Consider the following 25,379-nt stretch of genomic DNA (forward strand, 5'->3'; position numbering starts at 1 on the left):
TGATGAGGAGTTTGTTTACCTGAAGGCCTTTGGGTCTCACCCTTCAGTCACTTGGGCGTCTCCACCTTTCGACGAACTTATGGAACTAGTTAGTCGAAAGACATGGGAGTCTCCAGACGCAGTAGAATCTGTCCCTTGGAGGCCAAATAGGTTCATCACAGCCCATTCTGATAAAGATTTCCTGACTAAGGATGTCCCTGTAGATGCTATGGTGGTGGCAGCGGCCAATAAAAGGAACATTCTAAAACATCCTTGTCTGTACATCCACCGAACAAGGAGTCTCGTACGATGGACAGATACAGGAAGCTCATGTTTCCTTCAGTGACCTTTGTACTCAGATTTCTGAATTATCTGGCGCATTTTACAAGGCTACAAAGTGATCTCCTAAAGGAGTTAGGAGATACTCTCCAAGGTGCAGTAGCTGCAGGGGTATCAGACAAGGTTTCCTCTCAGCTCTCCACCTTAAACTCTGTGGTCAACTCCTCCATGAGGTTCATTTGTTATGCAGCAGATGGAGCGAGCAGAGCAGCGGGTTCAGGAATTTCCCTAAGGAGACATTCCTGGATGCGCTTGCGTGACTTTATGGAACCTTTTAAATATTCCTTTATTAATGCCCCTTTCGATGGCTCATCTTTGTTCGGGCCAAAAGTCAAGGGCACATTAACCAGTTGTGATCAAGAAGGAAAAACTCTCTCCACCATAGGAGTCTATTTTTACATACCTTCTAGACTTTAGCCAAGAGGAAAGATGTGGTTCCATAAATCCCAGACATTTTTCAGTACACACATGGTGACTCTTCCCCTAGAGGCAGAGGGGGAATTATGAATGGAAGACACCCTCCATGCGGCAGAGGGGGTTTTGCAAAATCAGGGCGATAGGGATTCTTTCCGTGGTAGGCCCTTTCAGCACTCCTGAAGGGAGGCCTATCTGTCCATCTCTGGAGGCAGTCAGGGGTCGATTATCTTTATACCTAGAAGCCTGGCTGGAAATAACAAAAGACAAGTGGGTACAAAGTATCATATCCAGAGGCTACTCCATACCCTTTTCCCTTCCCAAACATAAAGAACACCCAGGACATTCCACCTAGTCAAAGGGATCAAGCAACTCTAGAAATTCAAAAGTTGCTAGACAAAAGGATCATCCAAAGAGTCCCCACAGACCAAATAGGATCTGTAACTTACTTGAGATTCTTTTTAGTGCCAAAAAGAATGGGGCTGGTGGCCCATTTTAGATCTCAGCAAATTAAACAAATCAGCAAAAAAGACCAAGTTCCAGATGATAACACTGCAGTCAATTCCTCCCTTTCTGGGAAAAGAAAACAGGATGTGCTCTATAGACCTCCAGGATGTGTACTACCACATAAAGATGGACAGGCCATCCAGGAGTCATCTGCACTTCCGGCTGGGAGCCAGTCATTACCAATTACAAGCTCTGCCCTTTGGTCTCACTACAGCCCCCAGAGTGCTCAACAAGTGTATGGCAGTAGTCACTGCTCACCTGAGACGTCTAGAATTCTGAGTGTTTCCATATCTAGATGACTGGCTCCTGACTGCCACCACCAAGCATCTATTACTGGATACAAGAGACACCACATTATTTCTCTGCTGTCACCTAGGGATCATAAAAAATTATGAAAAATCTGCATTGTTGCCATCGCAACATACAGTGTTTATAGGACCAGATCTAGGCACACTAAACATGATGGCAAAACTTCCTTCAGAAAGAGTTTTAGTTCTGAGACAGTAAGTCTCCAACCTTCTCTACAAGGCGAGAGTACTGGCAAGAACAGTTTTAAAAGTCTTGGGAACCATGGCGGCACCGATACTTTTAGTTCCATTAGCACGCATGCAAATGAGAATTCTGCAGTGGCTACTATTCACTCAGTGGTCATTGCAGGAACTACCCATGTCTCACCAAATTCTGTTAACAGAGTCCTGCAAGAAGGACCCTCACTGGTGGCTTCACTCCAGTCATGTGACATCAGGTCCTCCCTTTCTTCCACCACAGCCTATGGCCACAGTGACCACGGATGCCTCCCAGATAGGGTGGAGGGGCATTATCTGGGAAGGACAGTTCAAGGCATTTGGCAGGATCATGAGACCTATCTGCACATCAAGATGAGATGAGAGCAGTGCTTTTGACGTTGCAGGCACTTCAAGACTCTCTCTCGCTGGGAACAATTGCAATACAGACAGACAACATGTCGGTTATCTGGTACATAAACAAACAAAGAGGAACCAGGTCTTATCCCCTTTGTTGAGAGCCCCTGAGAGTATGACAGTGGGCAATCTCCTCCCAATGCTTTCTGATAGCAATGCACATCCTGAGGAAATCCAACGTGATAGCAGACAAACTCAGCAGAACAATTCTCATGCCTCATGAGTGGTGTCGAAAACAAGAAGTAGCGGAGATGATCTTCCACAAATGGGGCCAGCCTTGCTGCAACCTTTTTGCCACATCCATGAATGCCAAATGCAGCAGCTATTTTGCCCTGATCCCCCCTCCAGGGGAGTCACCAAGGGATGCACTTGTACATGATTGGCCCTCTGGTGTCCTTTATGCCTTCCCTCCCTTTCCTCTGATACCAAATGTTCTCCAGAAAGCCACCTCGTTGGGAAGCAAGTTGATTCTCATCGCCCCACACTGGCCTCGTCAGATTTGGTTCCCCTTCCTTTGGCCTCACCTTCAGGAGGAAATGTGGTTTCTGGACCGAGTTCCAGACCTTCTGACTCATACGTCCTGAATGCTCCACCCTTGCCTTCAGACTCTCAAATTGATACCTTGGCTGCTCCAATATAGCCAGGCCTCCTAACCTTCCTTCTTCTGTGAAACATATCTTGATGTCTTCTCATAAGACCTCAACGAGAAAATTATATATGAGTAAATGGAAAATATTTTCTTCCTGGGCATTAAGTAAACACATTGACCCTTTTCTGCTCCTACAAGTTTTCATATAAGTGATTTGGCCCCAAATTTGATGTCTCACAGACTATGCAAAGCCTTCCTGAAGGGCACTAACCTGTCAAGACCACCCATAAAAACCTCTCTACCATCATGGGACCTAAACTTTATTCTGTCCTATTTGATTCTTCCCCCTTTGAACCTGCATCATCATGTGATCTAAAATTTTTAACATGGAAAACAAGTATGTTGATTGCCTTCACTTCTGCTAGAAGGGTTTCAGAGCTACAAGCATTATCAATCAAGCCACCATATATGCTTTTCCACAAAGACAGAGTATCCCTTCGAACAAACCCATCCTTCCTACCAAGTATGCATGGAGTCTAACCTAAATAAGTCCACAGAACTATCAGTTTTTCCCTACTATGGCAACAAGGCAGAATATACGCTTCACCAACTGGATGTACACAGTTACGTTTCTACTAACATAGGACAAAAGACTTCAGGAAATCTGATCAATTGTTTGTTTCATTTTCAGAAGCAAAGAAAGGTGCTCCTGTATCTAAGATCACACTTTTAAAATGGCTCTCAGATTGTATTACCTTTATATATAATTCTAACAACAAAGTTCTTTCCTATAAAGTCAAGGGTCATTCTACAAGAGCCACAGCAACCTCTTCTGCCTTTTGTGCTAGGATACCACTTGATAGCATTTGTGCTGCTGCGACTTGGGCAAGGCCTCATACCTTTATCACTCATTACAAGGTAGATTTGGCCTCCAGAAACAGGGCGTCCTTTGGGACCACTGTCCTGAAGAATATGCTCCCGTGAGCCACCCAAGAAATATGGTGCTAGGGACGCTGTCCCAACCAGTAAGAATGACGGTGAGATAGGACATAAAGAAGTTAAGTATTCACCATAACTTTCCATATTTGTTGTCTGTCTCATCTTCATTCTTACATACCACCCTCCTTCCCCCTGCCTATGGCTCCTGGAGGACCAAGAGGTTGTTTCATTTGGAAAGTATGTTCTCTGACCTTCTTCATAAGATGTTGTAATAGTATCTTAGGTAACTGGGGTTATCAGCAAACAAGATCTGGGGAGCTTCACTAGAGTATGATGGGATAGGGATACAGCCACAAGTCAGTGGAAGACCTTGAGCTTTAGTATACGGCTGAGTCGGAACCGAAGATCGGTTCCAAACTCAACCAGTAAGAATGAAGGCGAGATGGACAACAAACATTGGAACATTATGGTGAGTACATAACCTCTTTTTTTTACAGCATGCAAAGAAAACCATACAGCACAAAAATGGTACTATTAAGAAAAAAATGTTTTATTTACTTATGGTGAACTTTCTCCCCCCTCTTCCCCTCCTGAAACCATTTTTCCAAACATTAATGACATGAAGTAGGACATATACTTTACAATCCCCCAAAATCCAACAAATTCTGAAAAACTCCAATATTTCCAGATTTTCTTGTTCTGTCATATTTCACAAATATAATTATTGCATTGTAATCCCACAATAAGTTACTGGGTTTATTACTGTTCATCTCCATCTCCCAAATCCTGTCTGTGTTTCCTTTCCAACTTACTCTCAATTATTCTAGTCAACTCTCATGCTCTCTTCCTTCTCTCTAACATTTTCTGTTACAACAGTGAAAAAGGTTTCACAGGTACAGTCTCTCTGTGGTCTTTATTACTGGAAGAACAGGAAGCAGAATATTCTTCTGTTTCACAGCTCACTTTTTGTTGGACAGACTTTTGTATTTGCTACTTAGCATGCACTTCATCAAAAAATGACTTTGTTCCTCCAGGGAAGAATACCTTGAAGACAGCAGGGTACAGCAGTTTGAATATCACACCTGTGTCTTGGGATTCTCTGAAAACTGGAATTAATTTACTCCTCTTCTGCCTGGTGTACAATGAGTAATCATTCTCCACAAACACTCTGCTATCTCCCACTTTTAGTATTTTGTCCTTCTGACACAGTTATATCAGAATCAACTCCTCCTGCTGGTAGGATTGCACCTTTACTATTAAAGGTCTAGGTCGCTTTCTCATAGCAAGGTTTGGAGCATACAAATGATGTGTCCTTTCAACTAATAACTCCTGCTATGGAATACCTGTCCAGTTGATTATTTGTGCTTTCATAAAATTAATGCAGTCTGTTCCTTCCAGCTTCTCTGGTATAGCTTTAAATCTCAGGTTTTCCCTACATGGTCTGTACTTTAATTCTATTATTTTTGAAGCATCTCTTCCTGAGCAGTCTCATATTCAGTTAGCCCTTTCTTCATTTCATCCTCTGATTTTTGCAGCTTTATCACCTCCTTTGAATATCTACTTAAACCTTCTTCCATTTTTCTAGCCTTTTGTTGATTGTGTTGATGTACTCCATCAGTGTTTCATTTATTTTAACCAGGTCTGTGTGCAGTTGTCTTATATCTTCCTGTGGGTCACTGGAAGTCATGTCTGGAGGTTGCATTGCTTTTTTTCTGAACAGCTGCAGAATTTTCCCCAGTCATTGCTTCTTCTTCACTTTTTGTAGCTGATTTTTTCCAGGTGCTCTATTTCATTTTGCCTGGCATTTAGGCAGTACACTTAATAGTCAGTTACTGAAATTTATCCATAAAAACAAAAGTCTACTGGCCTTCTCTGTTGAGTTTCTCTTTTCATACTGGGAAAGCTAGAATTAAGCTGTTGTCAAGATGCAGCCATCTTAGAAGTAATTTTCCTGAGGAAATGTTGAAAGTTTAGGAAGACTAAGGTGGAGACTATCCAAAAGTTAATATAGCTACATCAGCTGGTAGAAATGACCAGTTTAATTGCTACCACAAGGACTGTACCTGCATTAAGAAACTGAACAAGGAGGATGATAGAGAGTCCTCTTTAACAATATTCTAAAGGTATGCCATCAAAGCAAAGCCAGACAAGTCATCATCGGCCAAAATACCACCTTCCCAGCTCTCATGAAAATCATTAAAACCGACACAGACACGGGAAGAACTGAGTATACTTAATATAAAAACTTAAAAGATATATATCTGACAAGAAGCTACCCCAACCATGAATAAGTGTAAACCATAAAATTTCATAACTGGAATTTTATTGTTGACAAACCAGCAGGAATTCAGATGCATGAATTAAAACGTATCTTAAATCTGGGGGTTGTAATATGATAGTAATTATAAAATGAAAATGCTATAACTTAGCAGTAGGCAGATTTAAAAGGACATTATCTAATGATATAGGTTCATAGGTAGGTACTAGGCTATCTGCCCTAGGGCATTTATAAGCCTAGTCAGAATGTTGGCTTTCGCCTCCCTTTTAGACTAGATTCCTGAGCCTCTGTCCAACAGGGCCAAAGAAGTGATCCCAGGAGTAAATTTACAATTACCCATCTACTCATCAAGATTTCTCTTGAAGAGGGTCAGCGAGGGGCTCTGTCTAACATGGACTGGGATTCTATTCCAGAGCGAGGGAAGCCTTTGGGATATGAATCTATCCCTCCAGCATGTCCTGTTTATTGTTGTGCTAAGGTTTAAATCCCTGGAGTGTGTAGTTCTAATGAAATTGGTTTTCTTGAGGTGGAGCATGTCCAACAGTTCCAGGTTAGACATGGCTTTGAACATCAGGCAGAGGTCCCATCTGAGTAGGCGGTAAGCAACTGAGTAGAGTTGGAGCTTCTTTATTCGAGCTGCATAGGGCGTCTGAGGCCCACGATCCTCTTGGTGAGGTATTTTTGAGGTCTCTCCAGTTGTTGCAAGTGTCGGGTAAGGTACATCCCAAATGGGGCATTGTACTCAATTATGGGCCTGATTAGCGATGAGTAGAGGGGCACAATGACCTCTCTTGATCTAGATGTGAACCCTTTTGTGATTACGTGAGCTATATAGAAGGTTTTTCTAACCACTTTGGCAATGTGATTGTCAAAGGAGAGGCTACTATCTACTTGGGTCCCCAGATCCCTAATTACTTCTTCGGTACTTAGTGGATTACCTCCTATGTGGTAGTTTGTGGGCACTTTGTTTTTCCCAAAGGGGATGACTATGCACTTTTTGGCATTTAGCTTAAGGCCATGGTTCTGACACCAGGTATCTGTCTCCGTAAGGCCCTTCTGGAGGATGCTTGTGTCAGCTGGAGAGTCTATTATGGCTCCCAGTTTGCAATCGTCTGTGAACTTGGTAAGCCACAGTCCTCCCATGTTTGCCTATACCTCAGAGAAGTAAATACCGAACAAGAGGGGTCCCAGGACTGAGCCCTGTGGGACAAAACTTGTAACCGGTTTAGAGTTGGACATGGCACCCACGTCTCTGACCATGTGAGTTCTATCCCTGAGCCAGTTTGCAACCCATCTTGTGACATATGTGTTAATATTTAAGCTAGTAAGCTTATTTATGATGCCAGAGTGGGGTATTGTGTCGAAGGCCTTTGCAAGGTCCAGGTAGGCTGTGTGGACTACCTTTCCCTCATCTATGGCTTTGGTAACTGTTTTGAAGAAGCAACTAGGTTTAAGAGGCAAGATTTGCCTTTAACAAAGCCAAATTGGGTAGGGTCCAGTGTTTGGAGGTTCCCAATGTCTTTGTTTATGAGATCCATGATGATGCGCTCCATAGCCTTGCAGACCATCATATATGAGAAGGGAGGCTATTGCAAGGTTATCAAAAGAGGTCTGAGAAGTCAGTAGCTTTAATAGAATGCTTATTAGATAATGACATTATTTAAACAGAATTATCTGCATTTGTATTTGAAGTTACAGTATAACATGTGCTTTCAGATGTGAAATATTTACTACTAATGAGTTAACTTATTTCAGATGGGGAGAGAGGGGTGACATAGCCAGATTTTGTTCTATTGATATTGATGGGAATAGCAGTAATAAAGTGTAAACAGTAAGTATGCTACAAAAAACTGTTCCTACTGAATGTGATAAGATTGAAGCTAGGTTTATTGAATCAACATTATGTCATCATGTTACAACCAAGTTAGTAAAGTGTGCTATATTTTTTTAGAAGAGAGAGAAATTCAAGCGTTACTGGATTGTGGTAGCATGACTGCCCTTGTTCATTGTTCCTCTGTTTATGGATTAGGTTAATACCACACAAAAGGTGAAAGTAATATATGCCCACACTAAAAAAGGAACATTCCCTCACACATGGAGGAATTCAAACAGTTCTAGGAAAATGGTTGTATTTTATAGCTGTAGCTGTAGACTTCATTCCTGAGGATATAACAGGAAGAGGTTTTCACCATTTTAAAACACCCGGGAAGATGTGTGAGGAAAATCCACAGACAGTGTGGCAGGCCATTACATCTAATAAGAAGGAAATAAAAGCAACAGCTTGGTAACCCCTTCCTGCATATGGATGGGAGTGGGGCAGACTAGTGAAACTCTTGTAAAGATTCAGAATCAAAATGAGAAGAAAAATATACTAGAAGCTACAAAAGGAACTAGAATTTGGTTGATTAGATGGTAAGAAGGATCTGGTGCGTTTCCAGAAAGTGGTCCTAACAAGACATCAGCAAAAACTTAGTACTGCAAGAGTAGTCACTATGGGTGCTGAAGGTGAACTGATATTTCTAGCAATCAGCAAAAGACATATGTGTTCATAGAGACATACACAAGATGTTAGTACAGAGACAGAGAAGACAAAAAAAGAAAAAGAAAGGCATTTCTGTGAGGACCACTAGAGCAAAGAAACAGTAATGAGTTCTAAAAGTGAGACAGGTAAGAAAATGTAGTTCTGACAATATTTCTGTTGGGGGGCATAAAACTAAAGAAAAAGGGAAATTTCAGGCATGACAAAGAGATACTGACCTAACTATGATCCAGCCAACCTGGGGTCAATTATCAGCTCCGGTGTATGAGGCATTAGCAAGGGAAGTGGGAGGAGTATGTGCCCAAGTCACACAACATGGTTATATTTACTTGGAGGAGGCCAGGGAAGTAACCAGCAGAATTCATTTTTTGAGAAGTTTATTAAAATCACTTAAGACATAGGCACACATACATTAATAGAAAAGAAAACAAACCACATTAACATGTTTTTGCATTTCCATTATACATTTCATGTTCTCTTTGTAACACCAATCTTTCAGTCCAACATCACATAAATTGCTAAATTCCTACCTTCCTTTAAACCTCACTCCTCCTGAACATTAGCTTGCATGTACTGTTCCCATTAGCCTGCATGTACTGTTCCCATAAATTCCACCTATTTCTATGTAATTTGCCCCTTCGCTTTTCTAAAGATAGCTCTTCCAATTCTTTTATTTCTTTTACAACATTCAGTATTTCAAATGCAGTTGGTTTAAGTTTTGATTTCCATGTTCTAGTAATTGTTTTCTTGCCAGCCAACATTATTAAACTTAATAAGGCCTTACTATGTCTAGGCCTGGGGTTCTCAAAGTGTGTGCAGCGTTGCCCCAGGGGTGCCGCGAACTAATAAACTTAGCTGCAAAATAAACCACGAACAGTTTGCAGTTTATTCTGCAGCTAAGCTTATTAGTTCATGGCAAACTAAGTCTAGACCTACACTGTAGCTTTTTAGCAGAACTGGCATCAAGTATAGCAGCAGTCCCTAACCACCGGGCCGTGGAGCACTTGGAACCGGGCTGTCAGGTAAGTGAATGCCTGTGTGAGTGTGTGTGTGTGTGTGTGTGTGTCTCTCTGCATGTGTGAGTGAATGCATGCATGAAAGCAAAAGAGTCTGTGTGTGTGAGAGAGATCAGAAGAGTGAGAGCGATGTGTGACAGTGCAGGAATGAATGAAGAAGTGGCTGTGTTTGTGTGTGAGATTGGGAGAGTGAGAACAATGTGGGAATGAATGCAGGAATGAATGAAGAAGTGGCTGTGTGTGTGTGTGTGTGTGTGTGTGTGTGTGTGTGTGTGTGTGTGTGTGTGTGTGTGAGAGAGATTAAGAGAGTGAGAGCGATGTGTGAGTGAATGCAGGCATGACTGAGGAAGTGGCTGTGTGTGTGTGTGAATGAATGCAGATATGAATGAGGAAGTGGCTGTGTGCGTGTACATGTGAGATCGGGAGAGTGACAGCAATGTGTGAATGAATACAGGTATGAATGAGGAAGTGACTGTGTGTATATGTGTGAGATCGGAAGAGTGAGAGGGATGTATGAATGAATGCAGGTATGAATGAGGATGTGTCTGTGTGTGTGTGTGTATGTGTGAGATCAGAAGAGTGAGAGGGATGTATGAATGAATGCATAAGTGGGTGTGTGGCATGTGGGTGTGAGATCGGAAGAGTGAGAACGATGTATGAATAAATGCATATAAGTGGGTGTGTGGCATGTGGGTGTGACAGAGTGATGTGTAAATGAATGCTGGTATGAATGAGGAAGTGACTGTGTATGTGTTTGATCGGGAGAGAGTGAGAGCAATATGTGAGTGAATGCAGGTATGAATGAGGAAGTGACTGTGTGTGTGTGACTGGGAGATTGAGTGATGTGTGAGTGAATGCAGGTATGAATGAGGGAGTGACTATGAGTGTGTGATAGATCGGGAAAGAGTGAGAGCGCGATGTGTGTGAGTGAATGCGTGCATGAATGCAAGAGAGACTGCGCGCGCGTGTGTGTGTGTGTGTGTGTGTGTGTGTGTGTGTGTGTGTGTGTGTGCGTGTGTGTGTGTGTGTGTGTGTGTGTGTGTGTGTGTGTGCGTGTGTGTGTGTCACAGGGGGAGAGAGTGAGAGTAATCCCTGGCAGCAGCAGCAATGAGGTCTGTGTAAGTCTGGACCATACCACTGGACACATACCTCTCACCCTCTTAGATCAAGAAATTTGGACAAAGCCAAAAATAGTGGGGGTACAAAGCCACAAAATAGGGACACTTAAGTACTGCTCTCACAAACTTAGAAAGTTGATAGAAATGCAGGTTTTGCATTAGCATGAATTTTTTGAAGGGTATGAAGTATGAAACTCAATGGTCTGTCATTATTTTCTCACTTCAACCTCAATGATCTGCCAGTGATTTGCCAGAAAACAATTTTATGAGAAAAAGACCAAAAATATGAGGCAAAAATCTGGACATTCTGCAAAAATCTATACAGTTGAGAGGTACGCTGGACAGAGCCAAATAATAGGGACAGATTTTAAATATTGCTCTTATAAACTTAAAGTTAATAAGGTTGTCATTAGGTTTGCTTATCTCTCAACCATAGTAGATCAGTGTTATGCTGTTAAGCAGAATGTGCACTTTTTTGGTAATTGTCTTTTTATCGTATTTTTGAGCTTTTCTCCCCAGGTCTCCTAGTCCAGTCAGGCAGCCTCATTAAACAAATGCCAAATAAATAAATAAATGAAATATGTACTTTATGCGTGCTGCGGGGGGGGGGGGGGGGCACCTTGGGAAAACCTGGATTCGGCAAGGGAGCCGAGAATTTAAAAAGTTTGGGAACCACTGGTCTAGGCATGAATCCTGTGTACCAGCTCAAAAAAATGATTTCCTTAGTTACAGTCATTTCATCATCACCATCAACCCTTTTTTCCCATTTTGTACATGGGGTTGGGGTGTCATGTTAACTTTTTCCATCTCTCTCAATTCAATGCCACACTTCTGCCTACTTTGACACTCATGGCTGACTGCCGCAGATTGTCTCTCACACAATCCATCCACTTTTTTGCTGGATGCCCTCATTTCGTCTTGCCTTTTTCCTGTCTGTCCCAAGTCTTTTTCACCAGATTGTCTTATGCTTTTCTGCACATGTCTTAACTGCTGTAATCTGTTCCCTTTTATCTTTTTTGCAATTGGAGATACTTTAGCTTCTGCTCTTATGTCCTCATTTCTTCATCTGTTCCACAGTGTGCAACCTACTACCTTTCTCAAGCACTTAATTTCCATCACCTCTAGCTTCTTCATCCACTTTTCCTTTACTGCCCAGGTTTCTGTGCTGTACAGTAGTACTGGTTGCACCACTCTTTTGTACACCTTACTTTTCAGCTTCTTTGGCATTCTTCTGTCATACACTACACCTGATACTCTAAGTCAGTTTGCTGCAGCCTCTCTGATTCTACCTTTGACCTATTCATTCAGACTTGTCATCTCCTCAGCCACCCTCTCAGATACTTGAAGCTGTTAACTTGTGTGATGCCAGTGCCCTGGCCCAGCAATCAAGGAGCCTCAATTCTCACCACTAACACCAGAGAGGGCGTCTCATATGACAGGAAAGGATAACAAATACACACAGTAAAGTGCAATTTCCCTTAAGAGCACACAGAGATCGCAGTCGGTCCAGGGCTGGTTGCTCCCTTGCTCCCCAAGTCCCCAATAAGACTCCTCACTGGCACAGCTATAGGGTCTAGATCTCAGCCTAGTGGGCAAGCTAAAATCACCAGCACCCTCTCTGTCCAACCAGTGCTTTGTGTCCCTGCCCAAGTAGCTGACACACACACACTTTGAGATAAGAGTTTATACAACCACACAGACACTTCTGGGGAAGGCTGGCACAGGTTCTCCAGCTGTGCCCCTTTTTTCCAGACTATATGGTATTACCAGCTGCCATCACCCACTAATAATTATCAGCTACTCAAATGCCCTTAAAAGGGTGTCCAATTATTACTGTGCAGTATTGTTATCCAATTGGTAAGTGTGACTACAGTCAAGGCTTATTAGACTGGCTATGTACAGTTTTACCAAATGCATACAAGTACTCTAAAGAGCTTAAATTATCTCTACATAAACCCGCCACAGTTCAAAGGTTTTAAAATATTTAATAAATAATTAAAACCACAAGACAATACTTTCTACTATACAGTGCTAGACAAAAGTTCAGTGATCATGCAGAAAATAAATCAGTAGTACAGTTCTGACATCACAGAAAAACACTTAGTCTAATCTTTTCTAATTCCTAGCTACTTCTAGGAGAAAACACAGTTCTAACATACTACTTACATAAAGAGAGCATAAGGCAGTGCTGAGATGGATGTCCAGACAAAAATGCTTAATAATCTCTGGTTCTTTCTGTTTAAATTGCTATTGCAGTTCTGATAAACATTGCATCATCTCTTTTACACTTTCCTGGAGTTCCCACGCTACACATTAACTGCATTTACATTCTTAACATCTCCTTAAATCTAGCAATTTAACTCTTGGTTAAAACAATAGAAAGAATTTCTTCATCTAGACTTTTCAGCACCACTGTCTACTTGAAAGGGTCACCACATGCTTTACTTTGGTCAGTAGAGTGTACTTTTGTCACATTTATTTCCAGTTCCACATGTAACAGTATTTCTTCACATTTAAGACAACAAGCCTGTGATTCACATTCATATTTACAAATGATAGAATTATGTATAAAATTCTATTTGAGTAGGCTGGCAGCCTTCACCCATCTCTACCAGTCTTCACATCCCCCCCCCCCCGGAGAACTCAAGCTAGTTTTTCAAGTGACTCTTGAGAAACGCCGCTCGAGAGGGTTAGGTCTATCTGAGTATACCTACTCCATTCCCTGGCTTGAGAGCCCATCTGCATTGGTATTGCTACTCCCACTGCGGTGCTGCACTGACATATCATATGCTTGCAACCCCAGGCTCCATCTTAGCAACTTGGCATTTTGCTGACTGGCTCTGTTTAACCATGTTAGAGGGTTGTGATCTGTCATAACAGTGAATTTTCTTCCATACAGATAAGGCTGAATTTTCTGCAATGCCCACACTATGGCTAGACATTCCTTTTCTACAGCTGCATAGCATTCTTCCCTGGGTTGGAGCCTACGACTGAGATAAACCACTGGGTGCTCTTCCCCCTCTGAAGAAATCTGGCTAAGTACAGCTTCCACCCACTGGTTTGAAGCATCCACCTGCACAACAAATTATTTGCTGTAATCTGGACTGGCTAACACAGGGGGTCCTCCCAAAGCTTCTTTAAGCTTCTGGAATCCCTGCTCATATGCTGCGGTCCACACTACCTTATATGGCCTTTTCTTCCTTGTCAGGTCTGTGAGGGGAGCAGCTATGGTACTATAACTGGGGATGACCTTTCTGTAGTACCCTGCTGTCCCTAAAAATGCCCTCACCTGCTTTTTAGTAACAGGTGCAGGCCATGCCTGAATGCCTTCCACTTTGGCAGATTCTGGCCTTATCTTACCCTTCCCCACTCTATGTCCTACATAGGAGACCTCTGCTATACACAACTGACATTTGCTCGGCTTAATGGTCAGCCCTGCCCACTGTAGTCTGTCCAGCACCTCCCTGACATGCTGAAGGTGCTCTGGCCATGAATGGCTGTAGTTGACAAGATCATCTAGGTAAGCAAGGGCAAACCCTCCTGCTCCTGCTAGGATATTATCTACCAGCCTCTGGAAAGTCGCTGGGCCATTCTTCATCCCAAAAGGCATCTTTGTGAACTCATACAAGCCAAAAGGAGTCACAAAGGCTGACTTATCTCTAGCCCTGGGAGTCAAGGGCACCTGCCAATAACCCTTGGTAAGATCAATGGTTGTAAGATACTTAGCCCCACCCAGCTGCTCTAGGGTCTCATCTGTCCTAGGCATGGGGTAAGCATCTGACTGTGTGTGACTATTTAATTTCCTGTAGTCCACACATAACCTGGTGCTGCCATCCTTCTTTGGCACCAGCACCACTGGGGAGGCCTGGGGACTGTTGGACTCTTGAATCACCCCTAGTTCCAACATCTCCTTACCTCCTCCCCCAGAGTCTGTCTGACTCTCTCAGGCACCCCATAAGGGGCCTGCCTAATAGGCCTTTCGGGTCCTGTATCCACCTGGTGCTGCACTAGGTGGGTGCACCCTGGTTTCCCAGTGAACATGTCCCCAAATTCCTGCAACACTGCTCGGATTTCTCGAAACTGGGTAGGCGATAGTTGCTGGGACATTGCTACCCCTTCCACTGAGGAGGAGATCAGTCCCCAGATCTCTCCCAGACTCCTACTGCAATCCACTGCAAATGCTCAGCACAAGGGCCTCCCTATCATGGTAAGGTTTCATCATGTTAACATGGTACAATTTGTGCCCCTGCCATCTGCCTAGCAGTTTCACCATGTAGTTAACATCGCTTACCTTTCTTACCATCTTGTAGGGACCCTCCCAAGCTGCTTGCAGCTTGTTGTGTCTGACAGGAATGAGAACCATAATCTGCTGCCCCACAGCATACTCTCTCTAGCTCGAGCATTCCTGTCATACCACACCTTTTTCTGTTGTTGGGCTTCTGCCAGGTCCTCCTGGGCCAAGCCCATGAGCTCCCTGAGCCTTGTCCTGAGATTTAGGGCATATGCCACAACAGACTCCTTGTGAGACTTGCACTCACCTTCCCACTCATCTCCAATTAAATCTAGAGGTCCCCTCACCCTATGCCCATACAGCAACTCAAAGGATGAAAAACCTGTGGATTCCTGGGGAACCTGTCTCTAAGCAAACAACAGATGGGGCAAATATTTGTCCCACTCTCCCTTAAACTGATCTGCAAATGCCTGTAGCATTGACTTGATTGTAGAGTTTAACCTCTCAACAAGACCATTAGTCTGGGGATGGTAAGAGGTGGTCTTCATGTGCTTCATCCCACAGGACTTCCACAGACAAGCCAGCAGATCTGACATGAAATTGGCACCTCGGTCAGTCAGTATTTCTTTTGGGAAACCTACCCTGTTGAAAATCTCAAACAGAGCATTTGCCACCTTTCTCTGCCTCAGTGGAGGACAAAGCCACTGCCTCAGGGTATTGTGTATCATAATCCACTACCACTAGGATATACTTTTTTCCTGTGGAACTTGGGGTACTCTGAGGACCCACAATATCCATAGCTACCCTCTGAAATGGCTCCTCAGTCACAGGCAAAGGCATCAAAGGAGCTCTCACCTTGTCTCCTGCCTTGCCTACCTTTTGGCACTGCTCACAGGTCCTGCAGTACCCTGTTACATCTCTGGGAATTCCAGGCCAAACAGAAATTCTGCATAATATGCCTCTTTGTACATTTTATGCCCATATGACCTACAAAGGGATTATTATGGGCTATGGCTAGAAGCACCAGATGGTAGGCTCTAGGCACTACTAACTGCTGTACTCTTTCACGTTCTAGCCCTCCCTCAGGGGTCCACTCTCTGTATAGTTACCCATTGTCTCAGTATATGGATTCCCCCTTTCCTTGAGAATTAGATGCCTCCCTAGCTACCTGCCTCAGGCCTTGCAATGTAGGGTCTGAGAGCGGAGCCTCTCTCAACTCTCTCCTTGTAACCCTTTCCCAGCTTCCCTTCCACAGGAAGTCTGGCATCATCTGACAGTGGTGCCTCACTGTCAGCCTGGGTACTACTACTTACCTCTACCTTTGCAGTCACTCTGTCCAAGGGAACATCAGTACCCACAAGCAGCTGTGGCTCACATTCAGTTTCACTACTACAGAGTAGCTCCCTCCCTGAAGTAACAACCTCACCAGTCCTGGCTGCAAGTATACAGTCTGTCTGGGTCTACCCCAGGCTACAAGCCCACATGCTTGTCTCCTAGCATGACCGCGTGTAACTGCATAAGGACATGGTACTGCCTCATTCAAATTCTTCCCTATCAGGACATCTGCAGGATGATAGTTTAGTACCCCTGTTGTCTCAAGACACCCTACTATTGGCATTTTGTCTTTCCCACTTACTGGCTCCCTCACCTTTGGTTCTCCACCTTGCCTCTGTGGACATCTGTATGCCACATGGCCCCACTGGTTGCATTCAAAACATTTAACCCTAGCTCTTGGACATGTACCTGGACTAGTGGCTTCCCCTGCTACTGGCAGATTCTGCTGTGGCAGTCTGTGCTGCCCACCATGGGTTCCTTTAGACCCATGAGCAGTACTGGGGGGCCCCCTTCCTGTGCAGGGCTGCCCTGCTTGCCAGGTATAGGTCTCCCTTCTTCCCCAACTCATATGAAGTAGCACATTGTCTATCAGCTAACCAGATCCTCATGTCCACACGCAAAATGCTAAAGGCTTCAAAAGTGGTGAACTGACATCCACTCACCCACCTATGGAAATAAGTGCTCAATTCAGCAACATATTCACACACACTTTCATCTGCCTTGCGTTTATGCTCACAAAACTTTTTCCTATACATTTCAGGTGTTAGCTTAGGCAGTTCTAAAAGACATTTCTTTACAGCAGTATAATCAAAACATGCAACGTCAGACATTTTAGATCATGCAGTTACAGCTTTACCATGGAGTAAGGGGGTCAGGAACCGTACCCAGAGCCCTTGGTCAACTTCATACTGTTTACATACCCTCTCAAACATATGAATGAAACTATCAAAATTATCCCCCTCTTTAAACTGCGGAAGAAATTTACTGACTTTTTTGCTTCTGGGGTCCAGTTACGCCCTTCCCCATTACCTCCATGATTCTGGCGAAGAATCAGCATCTTCTTCTCATGCTGCCTCTGCTTTTCTTGTTCCACAGCTTGCAGACGTAACAGTTTCTCATTCTCCTCAGCCTGCAAACATCGCAGTCTCTCATTTGCTTCTAATTCCACACGCCTGGCCTCCAACCCAAGTCTCTTTAGCTCCAGCTGGATTTTTAAATCCACTGCAGAAAGGTTGAGCTGTCTGTATATCTCCACTACCAGTCTGATTGTCCCCGTTTGCTGTTTTCTGATGCAGCTGTAACCAAGGCTGCAATCAGGTCTGCCTTAGTCAGGTTTCCATGCCTGGCACATCTCCACCAGCTAGCTCCTTGTCAGCTTTCTATACTCCTCTGCTGACATGCTGCCAGCTCACCCTGACTAACTAAGCTAACAAAAGAAATAAAACAATTGTGATCTGAACTCTGAGTATTCACTGCATGGCTGTTTTAGAGTACAAAACACCTTCAAAACTCACTGTACACAAGCTACAGGATTCACTCTACCCACACCACTACAAGCCAATTAGTATTTGCCAACTAATTAATATGTAATGTGGATATCCCACCACTGCCAAATAATTAATATGTGAGGATATCGCAACCACTGCCACCAATTAATATGTGATGCTCTTACCCTGGCCCAGCAATCAAGGAGCCTCAATCCTCACCACTAACACCAGAGAGGGTGTCTCATATGACAGGAAAGGATAACAAATACACACAGTAAAGTGCAATTTCCCTTAACAGCACACAGAAATCACAGTCAGTCTGGGGCTGGTCACTCCCTTGCTCTCCAGGTCCCCAATAAGACTCCCCACTGACACAGCTATAGGGTCTAGATCTCAGCCTAGTGGGGAAGCTAAAATCTCCAGCACCCTCTCTGTCCAACCAGTGCTTTGTGTCCCTGCCCAAGTAGCTGACACACACACACTTTGAGATAAGAGTTTACACACACACTGAGATAAGAGTTTATACAACCACACAGACACTTCTGGGGAAGGCTGACACAGGCTCTCCAGCTGTGCCCCTTTTTCCCCGGACTATATGGTATTACCAGCTGCCATCACCCACTAATAATTATCAACTACTCAAAGGCCCTTAAAAGGGTGTCCAATTATTACTGTGCAATATTATTATCCAATTGGTGTGACTACAGTCAAGGTTTATTAGAGTGGCTATGTACAGTTTTACCAAAGGCATACAAGTACTCTAAAGAGCTTAAATGATCTCTACACAAACCAGCCACAGTTAAAAGGTTTTTAAATATTTAATAATAAATAACTAAAACCACAAGACAATACTTTCTACTATGCAGTGATAGTCAAAAGTTCAGAGATCACACAGAAATACTTAAAATAAATCAGTAGTACAGTTCTGACATCACAGAAAAACACTTAGTTTAATCTTTTCTAATTCCTAGCTACTTCTAGGAGAAAACACAGTTCTAACATACTACTTACATAAAGAGAGCATAAGGCAGTGCTGAGTTGAATGTCCAGACAAAAATGTTTAATAATCTCTGGTTCTCTCTGTTTAAATTGCTATTGCAGTTCTGATAAACATTACATCATCTATTTTACACTTTCCTGGAGTTCCCATGCGACACATTAACTGCATTTACATTCTTAACATCTCCCTTTTGTTATCTTGCAGCTGGTCAGGAACAGAGCAATAAAAATACATTTGCATGTTTAAATCTAGCAATTTAACTCTTGGTTAAAACAATAGAAAGAATTTCTTCATCTAGACTTTTCGGCACCACTGTCTACTTGTAAGGGTCACCACATGCTTTACTTTGGTCAGTAGAGTGCACTGTTGTCACATTTATTTCCAGTTCCACATGTAACAGTATTTCTTTACATTTAAGACAACAAGCATGTGATTCACATTCATATTTGCAAATGATAGAATTATGTATAAAATTCTATTTGACTAAGTTAGCAGTCTTCACCCATCTATACCAGCCTTCACAGCTTATTCCACTATCTTCCCTTCTATCTCAAAATCTCAGGTTCTTCTGATTTCCCCCATTTGCTGCTATTACCACTGTCTTATCTGTACTCATTTTCATCCCATGTTCCTTCATTTTTGCATTCCATTCCTCTATCCTTTGTTGAAGTTCTTGTTCAGACTCTACCTGTAATGCCACATTGACTGCACATCGCCTGCATACAGCAACTTTGTTGATCTGACCCCTCCAACTCATTTGCTTCTGTAATCCAACACTGTCTATTTGCTCCTCCAATATTTCAGACAGAGTACTCTGTATGGAATTATTTAAATCTGCCAACTCAATACATTCCCAAAAAACATCTTCCCAGTCACCACTTTCTTCCTCATTACACCTCCAACATTTGCTAGCTACCTAAAGAAAAATTATTTAAAGTTTACTTGGGGTATAAAAAATACCTATGTAAACACTTCCTAGCAAAACTCCTACACCTTCTGGACTTTGCTGCATACTTGGGAGCCATACATATATTTCCCCCATTATTCGCAGTCTCTCTTCCCAATCTTTTCTAACCTCCTCTCATTGATTCTCATAGTTATCATGCAGTACTTTATATGCCCTACTAATTTTCCAGTTTTAACAGCAAATTCCATTCTGGATTACACTAAAAATTCTACTAGAGCAGGTCTTTCACTTATGATTCTGCTGTCCAATTCTGTTTGTCTATATTCTGATATCAATCCCTGGTATGGAAAGCAGTCTCTAGCCTGCAGTCCAAATGGCTTCTTGGCCTCATTCTATTCTGTTATCTTCCCCTATCTAGTGATTTGCCCCAAATACCTTGGCTACTTTGCCAGAATTCTCCAGTAAATTGCAGCCGATTTTCTGTATTCCTACTTGTAGCCTATTCACAAAAATCTCCTTTCTCCATTCATGTGTTGGCTGCGAACTTAGAATACTTTTTGCAAATTTATAAATATGATATTCTGTATAGTGGCTATTATTCTCCTTTTTGATCTGCATTCAGAATCCCACTCTTTCCTTATTTGTTGAAGTCTCCCTTGTTTCATCGTCACCCCTTTCCACTTTGAATTATAACCTTCTGTTTGTTTTATGTATATGAATCAGGTAATCCTAAACCACCTTGTTCTATTGGGAGGATCAGCTTATCCCACTTAAATCTTGTCTTCCCCTCCAAGATAATTTCCTTCAACTCCTTTTAAACTGCTGTCAATAACTTATTCTTTGACTGATAAAAATATGTCTAACCTGTATATAAAACTAAAGGGGACTAAAAACATTTTCATTGCTTGTATCTTACTAACCATATTGATAAACAAAAGCTTCCACCTTCTCAGTTTTTGCGTTATGTTTTCTTTAGTCTCTTCCAACATATCCTTAACTGTCATAACAAAAGCCTTTTTATTCCATACTCCTAAATACCTCATCTTATCATGTCCCCATAAATGGGTATCGCTGAACCAAGTCAATAGTGGGTACATCATTTACAGCTATTGCCTTTGTTTTATCTTCATTAATTTTATATCCAAAAAGACTTGAAACTGTCTCAAAATGTTCCACAACACCAAGCTGTCCTTCTCTGGATTTATCAAGTACAAAATAATATTGTCTGCAAGTAAAGCCAACTTTTCTTGATTACCATACCAATCACATCCTTGAATTTCTGAGTTCCTTAATTTCTTTGCCAGTAGCTCTAAATATAAAGCAAATAAAGGGAAAGAGGACATCCTTCCCTGGTTCCTCTGTTCAAACACAATTTATTGTAGATGAAGCTTCCCACTTGAATTCTTGCTTTCTAGCCTTCATATATCCTCCTAACTAACCTTATTATAGTATCAGGGAAAGGAAATTCTTTCATTGGCCTACTCAAAAAATCCCAGCTTACTCTGTCAAATGCTTTCTCTGTATCAAGATCCTCCAACAACAGTGGTGTTACATTTTGCTGTTTGTTGAAGTCTCCCTTGTTTTATCATCACCCCTTTCCACTCTGGATCATCATTGTTCTGTTAGTGTTGTCACAAAAGGACGTACTGCCAGCCCAGCTCGCTGGAATTTTGTAAATAATTATATGTCATTTGTGAATATTAATATGATTTATATAGAAGTGTGACAGAAGGCGACACTGCCAGCCCAATTATCTGGAATTTTGTTAATTATATGTCAGTTGTGAATGTCAACACAATTCATATGCTTGTGTTACAAATGTATTAGAACTGTATGTTATGTGTATATCAAACTGCTGGTACAGAAGTGTGTGCGAAAAGGGTTTGCACAGTATTGAGCTTAGAAGTGTGAGCACAGTGTACCCTGCTGGATTAGAACAGAAATATATATATAAACTATTGTAGCTGTGTAAATGTATACATTTTTTTAACAGTGGAAACTGGAACATAAAAGGTTAACTTGCAAAACTTCAGGAAAATAGTTGAAATTAAATTGTTTTATAACCAGCAAAATAGATGGTTTCAATGCAGCAAGGATGTCTAAAACTAAAGAGCCGTCTGCATTGTTTCATAAGTGTTTTGTTGTTTTATGTCTTCCAGCAGTGGCAAACATTAGAAGGCTATGTATTTTCACAGGGAGATGCTAAATGCTAGCAGTTTCTAGCAATGGTTGTTGAGCCTGGGAACTGAAGTCAGGTGAAAAAAAGTGATGTTATGCTGCAGGTATCCCAGCAGTAATATTTGATGTTAATTTAAGAACTCTCTGAGAGACTGACTGGGCATTTTGTATTTGTCTTTGACCTGGAAACATCCACTGACAACATCTGTACTTGCCTTGCTGTAAGTTAACTAGGGTACAATAATTTATTTTAGATTTAGTAAGGAATATAGTAAGGACTAGTTTAGATGTATTCTGTATTTATTTGACATTGTCCTGCAATGTTGTTTTAAATATTTCCTGTAATTTTGAACTCTGAAGTTACTATGATGATTTATTGAGTATTTTCTTGTTCTTTTATTATTTATTAAGTATATTTAAACCTATCTTTGTAGCTGATATTTGTGAGACATTTAAGCTCTGAGAGTATTTGCATATCTATTTGGTGACATTGCGCAGGACACTCCTAATAGCCTTGCTCTTGGTCAGACTACCATTTGGATTGATAGTAACATTACACAGTAAGATTGGACACCCTTTGTTAAGGGCCTTAAAGTAGCTGATAAAGAGTTGGCTGATGGCAGTGATAACTACCTTATAGCCTGGGCAAAAGGAGGCATAGCTATTAAACATGTGCCAGCCATTCCCAGGTGTGTGCATTTGTGTATAAATCAAATCTCAAAGTGTGTGTGTCAGCTACTTGGGCAGGAACACAAAGCAGTGGTTGGACAGAGAGGCACTGGAGGTCTTGTTTCAGCCACTAAGTTGAGATCTCAACCCTTTAGCTGTGCCAGTGGGGAGTCTTACTGGGGATCTGGAAAAAGAGGGAGACACCAGCCCCAAACTGACTGTGGTCTCTGTGTGCTCTTAAGGGAAATTGCACTTTACTGTATATGTACTTGTCATCCTCCCAGTGTGCATATTCTCCACTGTTGTCAGTGGTTAGGACTGAGGCTCCTTGATTACTGGGCCAGTGCTGGTGTGTCACAAATGCCCCCCCCCCCACAAAATCACACAGTCCATATCTGTCTGTTTTGGTGACACATTTTCAATTCTTTTAGCTAGTATAGACATAAACACTTTGTAATCATGGTTTAGAATTGAAATGGGTCTATATGAGGCTGGGTCTGATGGGTGTTTACCCTGTTTGTTACCACATCTTTCTTCCAAGATGTTATTGCACCCATCCTTTTAAAGAACTATTGAACAAAATCTTCCAGATTTTTATCACTTTCTTCCCTGCTAACTGCCAGACTTCCAGAGGAATACCATCTGTTTCTGAAGACTTCCCTGCACATTGATTATACATCACTGTTTTTATCTCATCTCCTCCTATCTTAAGTTGTTGATCCTTGTCTTCCTCTAATCTTAGCATAATTAAGTTTTCCATAAATATTTCCATTTGTGCTCTTTCTTGGTTTCCACATTCCCCTTTGATTTCATAAAAACAATCTGAAATATCTGTAATACCTCTATAGGATCTCTGATTATTTTTCTTGTCATAGCCTCCCCATGTTTGGCAATAACCCTTTCAACTTTTGGTTGCCTAAATTGTGCTACTAAAAAATCTGTGCTCTGTATCAAAAACAGTTGCTTAATAGGAATATTTCTAAAAAAACATGTACATTATCCAAATACTCCCTTATTTTCTCTTTAAAACTCTGCATTTCCTCCTCTTGCTCTGTGAGATTCTCCTTATTTTGCAAAACGTTAACCTTTTTCAATCCCTCTAAATAATTCATATTACTTATTAACTGTATCGCTTTCTCTTATATTTCTACCCTGGTTTTAAACTCCATTTTATCCCACTCACTAGGTATTCCTCCTGGAGAAATCTCACTTTTCCTAATAAAGCTCAAATAATTTCCACTATCTATTCCTTAAATTCTTCTGTTTACAACTGGTAGATGAAAAAGCAGGAGTGTTACATTTTTACTTCATTACTCTGCATTTTTTATCTTAGTATTTAATGGTGTATGATCTGAAATAGTTACGGACTGTGTGTCAAAACTTTTAATTAAATGCATATGTTCCTTTGAAATATCATTTCTATCCAGTCTAGCCAAGTTACTACATCTTGGGGAATAATATGTAAATTCTGCCCAAGTTCTTACTACTGAATTCACATCTTCCATACTAAATACTTCCATAAATTTCTTTAGAGGTTTGTCCTTTTTTATTATATTGCTCTTTCTAGGTCCTCCTGCTACATTTTCACTATTGTAAATCAAGTTGCAGTCCCCACCTATACGTAATATTCCATGCTGAAAGCGGATTCATAATAGCAGATATTATGTTGTCCTATCTCAGCTTCATTCTTACTTGGATGGGTTCGAAGCCTATCCACGGCTCCAACTTGGCCGAATACAGAGCTGGAAGTCTCAGACTTGGCTCATAGCAAGGTAGGTATCCCATGTTTCAGTGGTGCAACTCCCCAGATCTCGTTTGCTGCTTTACGAGGTTGGATGTGCTCTTCTTGGCTGTGGCTAAATTTCTTGTCTTTGACATTTTACTAGCTTAAACTTTTAGGATTCATACATTAGTTAGTGTTTTGTGTGCTGAGATAGTTAGATTTAGAGTGTAGCTTAGTTTATCACCTTTTGTGCTGTTGTGTGTTGTTGTTTGGCCGTCGTTTTCCTTTGCAGGCCTACATTTGTATCCCATAGTTAATTACTGTAGTGGTGCTTTATTAGGATACCTATAATGTTGTGCGTTGTTTTTTTGTCTACACTCTTAGTTAGCTAGTTTGTTACTTAGCTCATTTAAATTAGAGAGCTAATTGCCCAATTTAGTTAGAGGGCTTGTAGTGTTAGTGTGTTCTATCTTTTGTATCTAGGTCTGTTTAAGTTAGAGGTCCTAGTGCTCGTTTTGAGTCAGAGCAAAGTTAGTTTCTAATTGTATTTCTAATTATATTTCTTAGATGTGCAGTGTTTGTTAGGTTAGTGTGTGTTTATATATCTAGCAGTGTACTGAGTTTATTTGCCATTTGCAATCCTTTTGGGACTTTCTTTTCTTACAAACATGTCTAAAGACACCAGGGAGAAAGAGCATAATCCTTCAGGCTTTAAAAAATGTCAGAAATGTACCCAGAAAAATGTCAATTTCAGACGGACATGTCATTTGTGTATATTGTCTAGGGGTTATACACCTCCAGGAGAATTGCACTTTCTACCACTCCTTTAGTGGATGTGTGTTACAGGAAAGAAGAAATTGATTGTCAAGGGGCTCTTGAAACCAACCTTTGAGGAAGCTGTGCAGAGTGCTTCTTCTTCTTCATCCTCTTCTTCTAAGAGGGACAAACCATCTAAAAGACCATCTCCTGTCTCTTCGGCTCAGTCTGAGCCCCCAACAAAATTGTCAAAAATTTCTAAGCCATCTACCTCGTCAGCTCCGCAGGCCTCAGAACCGATGGAGGTCATCATTATTGACAAGCCAGGTTCTACAGCCCCAAGGTCTTCGGAGCCACAAGCTGCTGTGTCTCATAGCCGGTCCATTGATATTCCACCAATCTCCCCTACCTTGAGATCTCCCATTTTGGAGAGATCTTGTTCACCATTTCTATCC

Source organism: Protopterus annectens, chromosome 6.part1 (assembly GCF_019279795.1).
Source record: "Protopterus annectens isolate FY-2018-M chromosome 6.part1, PAN1.0, whole genome shotgun sequence".
Taxonomy (NCBI): Eukaryota; Metazoa; Chordata; order Ceratodontiformes; family Protopteridae; genus Protopterus; species Protopterus annectens.